A 6,662-nucleotide genomic window follows, 5' to 3' on the forward strand; every position below is an offset into this window, starting at 1 on the left:
TAGTGTTTAGGGTTCTCACCTCAGATGTGGCAAATCCCTATACAAATCCCTGCTTCCCCTCAGGAGGTTGGGGGTGGGGGACTTGAATGGGTGGGGGGTTGTCTTCCACATCTTGGGTGAGTACTCTAACCACTAGGTTAAAGGTTATAAGAGAGCTGCTCTCTGTCCCTCTTTCTCCCCAGCTGTTTTGTGTAAACTCATCTAAAAGTCCTGATCCAGTTGGTGGCATCTGAGCACACCTGTCAAATCAGGCCCTGTATTTTTTTTTCTCTTGTTCTGATTCTGCTTTACTGTCCTGAAAGTGACTTTTTTGCTGTCTTAAAATGCCTTCTATGTTGGCACTTTTTTCTTCCATTGATTTGTATTTTCCGTGTAGATCTACAAGTTCTTTTTCAATTTCTTCATATCTTTCAATGAGTGACAGTCTTTCCTCCTTATGTCTTCTGGACAACTCAGAAATGCCTTTTTCTCTTTCGTTTAAACTATTAGAAAGAAGTATGTTTGTTTCTAGTAAGTCTACTTTTTATTGTTCTAAAGCCTTGTTGATGCCTTTAAGGGTTCCATTTTCTTCAGTAAGGTCCTCAATTTCTTTTTCATGTAAGGAAAGCATTGTAGACATGTCTTTTTTTCTCCAAATTCAACGTGTCAAACACAAGTTGTAGCTCCTTTACTGAATCCTCAAGCAATTTATTATTGCTTTTTAAATCCCGAATCTCTGCTTGTTGTGTTTCTAATTCTATTTCCTGAGACAAACTCTTATCTATAATAATAAAAAAAATTAAGTGGTTAATTTGTGAAAGCAAACTATGTCAAATATGCAATATTAGCTTTTATGGGTAACACTATAAAATGGCAATATTGACAATTTTCAATTTTTCACCTAGCAATAAATTTTCTTAGTATTTCAGAATATAATTACGTATATGTTCTAAAACTGCCTTTATTCCCAAACCATGAAATTGTATAGCTGAAACAATTTTAGCATTGCCAGAATTCAGTTTTGCAGAAAGAACATACTGCTAGTCAAATCGCTCTATGCTTCACAATTCAAACTCTGTTTCTACAGTCCATCTTCACTGAGGTCTGATGGCTTGTACTCTGAAACTCCTGGTTGACAGGTAGCTGTACCAATGGCTAGATAAAGAATTTTGGTTCCCTATTTGTCCATTTTCCTGTCTTCAAAATCCAGAATATATAAAAATGATCAAGGTGTTTGATGGACTGATTTATGGAGTAAAATTAAGAGACAAAGACAATACAAGAGATTTCCTGTATTGCAAAGAGAATTCTATTGAATAACACCAACTTACCATATAAAACAAGACTATGCATTCCCTTCCTACAGGACAAGGAAAATTTAGTGTCTCCAAGACCCAGAACTTGGTGAGAAACAGGGGCAGAGAGGGGAAGGGAAATGATAGCAATCAGCAATTATTTGAAATATGTCAACACATAGGATGGGGAAGGATTATTTAGGGTGATGATTCAAAGTGGATGTACTTATTGGGGTCCACTGCTAAAGGGTCCCCCCCCAGCCTAAGGGGAGGATCCACAGGCCTGAAACCCAAATGAATACAGGGAACAACTAATGTAAAAACAGGGACAGGAGTGCAGTCAAAGGGTCAAAAGAAGGGAACCTGACGGGGACACTGAGCAGAGAATCCCGGACAGCGCCCACTGCTCCTCAAAGGCGTCAAGGGAACCAGTAGACGCCACCCAGAGAAACTCTGCCTGGATACGTGCGTAAATGAGAAGGTGAGGGGAAAAGTGCAACCAAAAACGGAACATAATATCGGTGAAGAGCAGGTGTAGGGGCTGCAACCTGGCGCACTCCAAGTAAATGTGAGCCAGGGTCTCCCTCACGCTGCAGAAAGGACAGGTATCCAGGACAGGGGTAAACTGCGCCAAGTACATGCCCGTGCTCATGGCCCCATGAAGGAGCTGCCAGCTGATATCCGCGGTGGGCTGGCCCACCAGGGCTTCTCACCCTCAACAGGTGGTAGGAGGTTCCGCCACTTTGTATCAGAGCGGGACACGAGGGTGAGGAAGTGAAGGGTGTGGAGCACGAGCGTGTATAGATGTTTCCTTGGCGTGGTTTGGAAACGAACCGGCTGCAAGTCGTGCATCTGGCTCATGGAGAAGGGGCGGGGGGGCCGGTTGGGTCCATGGGGCAGGGGCCCGATGAAAAGGTCCAGAGGGCCAGGGGTGTCACTCTCTGTAGTGGGGTGGATACCCGCTCCTGCCCTGAGGGGTTTGGAATAGCCCTGGGAGAAGGCTGTTGCAGGGAGAAGCAGCTACTGGGCTGATTGGGGAAGTAGCTGTAGCTGGGCCACGCCCCAATCAGAGCCCAGCTGGCCTGTATAAAGAGGCTGGGAGCCAGGAACTCAGAAGTCTATCTCTGCCTTCAGAGGGAGAAGGCCTGGCTGCAGCGAGCTAGAGACAGGGTACCTGCGTGGTGCAGGGCTGGGGAAAGGCTGAGGAGCTGGGGAGCTCCAGCCTGGAAAGCCCCAGGCTTTGGGCCAAGAGGTATTGGGGGTTGCAGAGGGCAGCCCAGAGGTAGGCCAAGGCAGCAGGTCCAAACCCTCCTTGCCAGTGATGAATAGGCTGATACTGCAGTCTGCATTTTCAGGAAGGTGGCAGCACTATTCCTTACATACATTTGAGCCCTTACGGACCCTCTCCCACACCATCCTTAATGTACACACAAGCTAGAATTAAGGAGAACTTGAATACTCACTGAAGAGGGGATTAGCATTACATGGCCTTCTTGGGGCTGATCACTGAATCTGAGAGTCTGATCTCTCAGCTAATGTACACTGTGTCCTAAAATAAGAGAAATAGATGCAAAATATATTAGCAGCTGAACAATGTCCCCACTTGTCCTAACTATACCATAGTGGGCCCGGTTAATGCACAGCTAAATTCACCTCTACCAGTACATTCTATTTACATCCCCATTCCTTGCCTCCAACTTCTAATAAAATCCATAGTTCAAAGCCTCTCAGGCTTGGCTGTGGCAGTAGAAACAAATAAATAATTGTGGGAAGGGGAATAACCAAAGCTGCTTTACCCAAACAAGTGTTTCTATTACTCTATGGGACTACAGGGATAACACAATCTATCCTACAAGTAGCTGAAATCAAATATCTTGCTCCGAACCACAGAATTGTCAGAATGGCAGGTGGTAGGCCATAGAATTCAGGATAATATGTAACTGGGCAGCTCTGAGTTCCAACTATAGGAATAGTAGTAAACTCCTTTGCCAAAGCAGTAACTGAGGCTTGGTCTACACTGTGGGGGATCGATCTAAGTTACGCAACTTCAGCTAAGCGAATAATGTAGCTGAAGTCAATGTACTTAGACCTACTCACCGCATGTCTTCACTGCGGTGAGTTGGCTGCTGCCGCTCCACTGTCGACTCTGCCTGCACTTTTGCGGTGGTGGAGTACAGGAGTCGATGGGAGAGCAGTAGGGGGTTGATTTATTGCATCTAGACTAGATGTGATAAATCGACCCCCGCTGGATCGATCGCTGCCTGCTGATCCGACGGGTAGTGTAGACATACCCTGAGTCTTTGAATCACTCTGCAAATACGTTCAGACTTTTCCCTTCCACTGAAGTGCAGTGATAGGGGACAATATGACAATCACTAACTAGATCGTAGCAGGGTGAAGTCAGGATTGCGGGAAAGGTGTATTTGCATTGCAAGAGAATGTTAACGTGAGGAGGAATGGTTGGAGCTGGTTGTTGGTCAGAAAATGCCCAGGGTGAGAGAGAATGTAGTTCTTCCTTACAATGACTGCAGCAAATATATTGTTATGTGTTTATCTTTTTAGAAATGTGGTAACCATATTGTCTACACCCAAAGCCCTGCACAAACTTGGACATGCACCCTCCCCAATATACATACAGATAAAGAGATGAAGAAATCCCAATACTCACTCAGGGGTAGAGGGTCCAGTCTGTTTGAGGAAAGTTTCATAAAGCATGAAGAACGGAGCCTCGGGGAGTACAGGGGCAGGCAAGGGAGAGTCACTGATTAAATGAACCCATGATGGAGTATTCATCCTAAAATAACATGAATGGAAACGAAATATGAGTATCAGGAAAGGAATTGTCTCATGTATCTCCTGCCTCCGCATATACCATAATTTACATTAATAACACTGAATGATCCCACCACCTGGTAAAATCAATTTTAATGCAACTTTCTTCTATCGTCTAATAAAATCTCTATTGTTTCATCAACAAAAATTTCAAATCAATTTGGGGAACTGGGCTCCTGCAGACTCCTAAATTCTCATATCAGCTAAATGGGCAAGAGAAAGGAAAAGCAGTGAGCCCCATGACTCCCTAATCCCTATATGGCCATCAGCTGTCCCACCATGTGCTTTATTTCATCAGCCATTCTTCTTGGTCTTGGTCACTACCAAAGGAGAAAATAAACTCCATTGAATCAGGGATGGAGTGTTCCATTACTCACAGGCAAAGGATTTTAGGGAATAATCTCTTTACAAGTGATTGAGATCTTTGGAGGAGCTCTCAGTTGCCCCTTCCCCAAACTGCACTGTAGAAATACCTTTGTAAGTACGTTGTCCTCTGAGTAGAGCTATTCCTCACTCCCTGCCTACCCTATAGTCCCAGTGAAATACAGAGAGCAAAGTTGAGATCACACTAAACATGTGACTGCTGCATTTTCTGTTCCTATTTCCCTTCTTTTCTCACTCTTGAGAGCATCATAAACTAGAAAAATGGGTCCCAAGCTCCAGATATGGGCATTCCCAGACTTTGCTGGGGTCCAGGCAGGAGGCACACCCTTGGCTAAGGAAAAGTTTTTTGAACAGTGCTGCATCCATATTTTCAGAAAGATTGGGGCCCTGTTCCACACATGTACCTGAAACCCTGCAGCCTCCAAAGTACTCTAACCTAGTGCAAGGAGTATGCTCATTGCCAGAATTACCTGATGAAGGAGGATGGATCTGCCTTTTAGAGAGGTGAAGAGGCTTCATTTGGCAAGAAAAAGTACGTGAAGGGCCAAAAAGTAGCTGAAAACTGGGTGTGGACACATGGTCTGACCCTTGATGGAGCCTTCATCCTAAATTAAATGGAAACAACAAAATGTTAGGAATGGGTAGGGCACAGGGAGGAGTCTATCGATTTAGGGTTGGAAAACACAGTATGTTTATTATTCTGTTCCTCTGTGTAAAATGACAGACAATATCCCAATGAGTTCCTAATAAGAGTATTTTACCAATAACCAAAGCAATTTATGAACTGTGGGTTTAAGGAATGCTGTGAACAGTAGAGGAGATAAAGGATTGCTGACTCCAGCATTGAGCAGGAAACCTGATTTAAAAGAGTGGCTTAATGAGTTTTTGAGGCACCTAAAATATTATTTTAGAAAGGGATCTCTGAGAGGAACCCAGATATTTAGTCACTCAACTGTTAGGGGGTTCAGAAGGAGACATGCGACACTATACACTAAGCAGAGCTGCCTTCAGGATTATGTTTGAAGCTGTCAGTGGCCTACACGGTATTCTGAGGCTTTTGGCTACACTATGTGGCCAAAACTCTGACCTTTTCCCCTGTCACTTCTCCCCCACCCCCGCATACACTCTGTACAGTGGGAACAATGTAAAACTTTTCTGATCTTCTTACCAAGAATCCAACATTGACTTCAGGTAGTCCATCCACTAATGGGTTCTCAGACCTTAATTGAATAAAAATAGAGACATTTATATTAGATATTAGGGAAATCTTCCATGCGGTTAAAGAGAGATGATCGGACAATGGGAGTACCTTGTCTTCTGAAAGTGACCAGTGCCAGATGCTTCAGAAGAAATGAACATTACTGGGCAATTTCAAGTGTTGTATAGTCCCAGTGTCTAGCACTAGAACTAGATACCTGGAGCATGGGGATTGAGTCCCTAACCATCTTGACTAATAGCCACTGATGGATCTATCCTCCATGAATTTATCTAATTCTTTTTTGAACCCAGTTATACTTTTGATCTTCACATCATCCCTTGGCAATGAATTCCACAGGTTGACTATTGTGTGAAGAAGTACTTCATTTTGTTTTAAATCTACTGCCTATTAATTTCATTGGTTGACCCCTTTTTCTTGTGTTATGTGAGAGGGAAATAATACTTCCCTACTTTGATAGATGGTTAGAGAGATGTGGTGATTGCTTTTTTATATATATATATATATATATATATATATATATATATATATATATATATAGGATCACTGGCTAGACAGAGGATTATTATTGACTTTTGAAGATAGGACTGTTTTTCAGGTTGGTACTCATCTCATTAGTGATAGGGCAAAGGAATTAATTAAACAATGAGGTGATCTCTGCAGCTGAAGATGGCCTTAAAACTGTTCCCATATCTCATACAATATCCCTCTGTTTAAGAGACTGATCAGGTCCTATTTAAGGTTTTTCCCAGCAAACAAACCCAGTAAGCTAATGCGACAGTGGAGTAGGCTCTGCTGCTTTCTTTAGGACAAGTTCAAAATTAGGTTTGTAGCAGTTGGAAAGGCATTTAGCAGCTGCCTTTTCAAGGCAGTTAATATGATCATGAAATAAATTAAAAACCAGCATTGTAAACCAAGAGTCAAATAATTTCTGAGCAATTCTTATGGCATTAACT

General features: G+C 43.0%; 1 long non-coding RNA gene across 1 annotated transcript; it reads right to left on the reverse strand.

The window, feature by feature from the left end:
• Positions 1–629: 629 nt before the first annotated feature.
• On the reverse strand, positions 630–5,779 carry LOC101942811 (uncharacterized). Its single transcript, XR_257243.5, has 5 exons — positions 5,659–5,779; positions 4,961–5,095; positions 3,943–4,068; positions 2,738–2,823; positions 630–760 (listed from the first exon to the last, which is right to left on the reverse strand). It is a non-coding gene; the product is annotated as an uncharacterized LOC101942811 (long non-coding RNA).
• Between the last annotated feature and the right edge of the window lie 883 nt (positions 5,780–6,662).

This window comes from Chrysemys picta, chromosome 7, assembly GCF_011386835.1.
Source record: "Chrysemys picta bellii isolate R12L10 chromosome 7, ASM1138683v2, whole genome shotgun sequence".
Taxonomy (NCBI): domain Eukaryota; kingdom Metazoa; phylum Chordata; order Testudines; family Emydidae; genus Chrysemys; species Chrysemys picta.